This window comes from Rhizopus microsporus, assembly GCF_002708625.1.
Source record: "Rhizopus microsporus ATCC 52813 unplaced genomic scaffold scaffold_28, whole genome shotgun sequence".
NCBI classification, from domain to species: domain Eukaryota; kingdom Fungi; phylum Mucoromycota; class Mucoromycetes; order Mucorales; family Rhizopodaceae; genus Rhizopus; species Rhizopus microsporus.
In genome coordinates this window covers 240,702-245,615 of record NW_019671943.1, presented here as the reverse complement: position 1 = coordinate 245,615, position 4,914 = coordinate 240,702, and positions in this window count along the sequence as shown.

The window sequence follows — 4,914 nt, the reverse complement described above, 5'->3', positions numbered from 1 at the left end:
ATGGGGCCCCACCTACAAACATGGAGAAGGACTACGGGGACGCGGAGCAAACACGTAGTCCTGAACCACCTCCTTAGTTTTTGTCTCTTACCTTTGTACTTGGCAAAACAGATGTCTTAATTGCAAGCTGCAATTACCAAATCTTCGACACTTACCTGATATAAACTGAAAAGAAAAGCAAAGAAAATAAGTTTCCGAGAATTTTTTCTTTTGCTTTGCCACAAATTGTGGCATTTTTTCCGAAATTATTTTACCCGTCAAAATTGGTCGCATGTACCGTCTAACTTTGAACGCATGTCGTAGCAGCTACATTCATCCAATCAGGGCGTGTCATACATCATTTGATAGCTTTCGAAATAAGCTTTCAGATGGTATAACATACTGGTATATTGGGGCATACGGAAGTATGCACAGACGTAAGTTTCCAAAAAGTGAAAACATGCGACCAATTTTGACGGCTACTGTATGTGCTCTACACGCTCCCAAAGTTCCAACATACCCTTAGGCGGTTCGTCATACTTAGCAAGCTCACATTTGACGAAATACCACATGTTTTCGATTGGATTTAGGTCAGGAGAGTATGCTGGCCAGTCTATAACCTTAACTTCATTGCGCTTAAGCCATTCCTGTGCCATTTTGGACCGATGTTTTGGGTCATTATCGTGCAGTAAATATATTTGATTCTTGTTAAATTGATAATAAGCTAGCGTTCCTAACAAATCCTCCTCTAAAATTTGACAATAAAGGGTTGCATCAAGGCCACCATCGATTTTAACCAAGTTACCAGGTCCTTCAGCTGTTATGCAGTCCCACAGGAAGATACTACCGCCACCATGCTTGTGAACTTGGTTCACGTTATGGTCTTGTAAGGCTGCTCCTTCCTGTATCCAAGTCCACTGCTTACCATCACTACCAAAGCGGTTGAGTTTGGTTTCATCCGAATAAATAACCCTTTGCCAATCGTGAACTGTCCAATCCTTGTACTTTCTGGCAAATTGCAGTCTTGCCTTTTTCCTTTGTGCGTTTAATGGTAATGCCTTCGGTTTTCTTTTCGAGTTGAAGCTGGCCTCACGTAAGACATTACGGACAGTTTTCGCCGATGCTCTCGTCTGGACAATTGGTGCTATTGATTTTGCAGCTTCTGTTGCTGTTACATAACCGCCCGTCTTAAACTTGAGGACAATCTGGCGCTTGGTAGTACCAGAAAGTAGAGGCTTGCGGCCTGCTCGATTGATTGAGGCGTGGTTTATTTCTTTTGCCACCTTAGCCACGTAACCTTTTGAGACCGTCAACTCTTTTACTATCTCTCTTTCAGTTATGTTCGAGCTCAGTTTGGCAATTACTTCCATTTTAACACTGTTAGGTATGCGTTTCATGATGATGTACACTAGCCTATAAGTGCCTCGAGAGTAAATTTCCTGCTGATATACATATTCGTACAAAAGACTTACCTTAGGTTGATCAATTATAAAGAAAAAGAACGTAAAATAGCTCTTAAGCAAATTTTTTAAAAGAAACTGTGGCTTGAACAAAAAACAGCAACATATTCTGAAATGAAAAAAGCACTCAAACAATTGCCCACATAAATTTTTAATTTTGAGCGTTTGTTTCTAGCTCCGACTGTATGTGACTGGTATGTACTATACACCATTCGATAGCCAATAACCTAGGCTTTCGTTTGATATACAATATGCCGCACTTCTAAGTGATCCATGTCCCTTGATTCTTCGTTGAACTAAAAACACGTAAACATGTGGGCAATTTTTTGAGTCACTGTAAACAATCCTATAGTGACCGAAATATGGAACAAAATGCTTCCAAAACCATCCTTTATGTTCAGAGTGGGCAGACATTATGTCCTGACTATTTAATTCCCCCTGAATCAGAAAGAGCGAATCTTCTCATTGACGCTCATCATAAAGTTGGTCACTATGGTGCAGAACAAATGGTAAAACGATTGCATTCAGAAGGCATTCACTGGCCCAACTTAATCTCGGATGCTGTTCAATTTATCAGAAAATGTCACGAATGTCAACGATATAACATTCAGAAAAAAGGATATCACCCTTTAAGACCCATCTACAGCTATTGTCCTTGTTTTGCCAAGTACAAAGGTAAGAGACAAAAACTAATAAGATGAGAAAAGGATAGGAAAAGGACAATAAGTCAGTGAGACTGAAATATATGATATCTTTATTTATGATGAATAAAACAATGGTATTTATATTTTTTAACATCTACGCACAATAACGATAATTGGCTTGATTGCACATCTATTTATAATCATCCAAGAATTATGGGAAGGGCCTCTAGACTAAAGTGAACCTGATCTGACAGTGATTGTCGAATGAGGAACCATTGATCTGTACTACAGGAGCACTGGCGTTCAATTGAAGTATTGTAACGGCGCTCCAGGAGTTAGGTATAAGAGAGTTCACATATGATAGGCTATATGTGGAACAAGCTATAGCCGAAGAGCAGTAGCTGTGAATATTTATTGATAATGTTGTGATGGCACAACAGTCCTGGCGATCATTATGCTATTGACCTTGGTGGTCCTATAACAACCGTGAAAGGCTCACACGTGAATTACTTCATGATGATAGTTGATGTATGCACAAGATTTTGTATCATCAAAGGACTTCCTGATAAACAAAGTACATCTATTGTATCAGCACTAATTGACGTTTTTTCCATACTGGGATATCCGACTAAATTGCAATCTGATAATGGTCGAGAATTTTCTAATTCCCTTATGAAAGAATTGTCTGATGCGATGGATACTGATCATCGTTTCATTACTCCTTTGCATCCTTCTGCAAACGGTCTAAGTGAGCGCTATGTTCAATCTGTAAAAAAGCTATTTGCTAAAGCCACTAACGGGGCAGGCGTAAACTGGCACTGTTGTATTTGGATTTGGATAGGTTTAAACAAAGTAGAAAATACGATGAGACTGTGTTGTATCTTTATTCAGAATAAAGTGAAAAGAAAAAGAGATGATAGCACAATCTATAATTATATATTAAGAAGCTGAGGTATTTAAACTGAGTTGGCTATATTTGATTAAGGTGTAACAGATCTTATAACAGCATTAGGTTCAACTCTAGATATTGTATTTAAGCACTGAATAGTAGCGTGGATACTACAGACACATTGTCGTGTTTACATAGATCACACATCTCTTAATTCTCTATTTATTCATTCTCAGCTAATAGACGACGTCAGACATTTACAGTCGTCATCCCTCATACATATTCAGGTCGTACCCTCATTTATTAGTTCCTCTCTCAGACTTATAATAAAAATAGTAATTGTTAGCTATTGACTCTTCACTGTTTTACAACTATATAAGCATAAATATCACACACATGTATCTACCGGCTGTTCAACTAGCTTTGAATAACCAGACTAGTAAACGTGTCGTATTTACCCTATAAATACTTAGTCTTGTCGTATGAGATTATTATAAATCTATATTCTAAGAATGAATAATACAAAGAGGCTGACATCAATACACGCTATTAACATACAACGCGACATGCCCAACTATTATTGACCATAGTTAAATCGGTTCCTTAATAATTCTATCTTCATATAAAATGACGCTGTTTGTAATATTGGGCTCTCTCTCGTCTCAAGATACAATAAAGAGGTTATATAGAGACTCATCGACACACATTTCCCTTATCACTTCTTCATATATTCGAGACATATCACAAAACGGCTAAACTCTACTCCCTTTTCCCTCATGTTCGCTCGTCGGATGAATGATCCTCATGGTTTTCGTTCTTCTAAAGATGAATCTAAAAATGATAAAAACAAACCACTCATGTCGCATGAAGAATTGCTAAAGCGCATTGATTACCTGGCCGATGTTGTATTTCCTGCAATTGAAGCCAAGATCAAAGAACAAATGGAAATTGAGAAAGCTAAATTTGACAATACACATTGTTTAGCTGAATATATGCCTGGCAGTCGTGTCATGGTTCGCATTCCTACCAAGAATGGTCAACTTGCTCCTGTCTATGAAGGACCCTATACAGTTGTACGTAAAAATGCTGGAAACGCGTATATCCTACGTGAGGAAACAGGTGTTATTATGCCTCGTAACTATACCACAGCTGAATTAAAACTGATATCAAGAGATGAAGTTGTTGAACTTGATGAAGGTAACGAAATTACCAACTATGAAGTTGAGGCTATCCTTAATCATCGTGGTCCACCTAACAACTATGAATATCTTGTTCGTTGGAAGAACTACAGTTCAGAATGGGATGAATGGCTACCGGTTCAAAACTTTAATGACTCTAAAATTATTAGAGATTACTGGAAACGCTTAGGCGTTGATTATAAGCCAAAGAAAAGTAGTGTTACTACTAACTCTCCTACTTCTGCTGCATCCTTAAAAACCACTCCAGCTGGCACGATTTCCAAGCTCATCGACTCAATGTCAGACATTTCTTTGTCAACTGATGTTGAAGCGTCAGATTCTTCTGTTGTTAATCCAAATGTGCAAAATAAGAACAAAAAACCAAAGTCAAAATCAAACCGTTCTTTAAAGCGTAACAAAGCCACATCTTCTGTTACACCCACACGATCCAGTAAAAGACTTAAAAAATCCCACTAATTGCATTCATTTAATGATGCTCTTAGCAGACATCTATTTACTTCATTCTCCCAGTATAAACCAAGTTTTTCAAACGTAATCTCAAACTGGTAGAGGGCAATGTCGTATTTGACCATGTCTAATACTAATCTTTACGTGTGAGATTACATTTGACTTAATTATATGTACCTTAGTTAGTACTCCGACCTCTTTTAAAACAACCTAATTTCTTTTTGCTATGAGCTCTTCCTCTCACTTCTAATAAAAGGATAAAACAGAGACTCATCACTTCTTTGCTTTTATTCTAC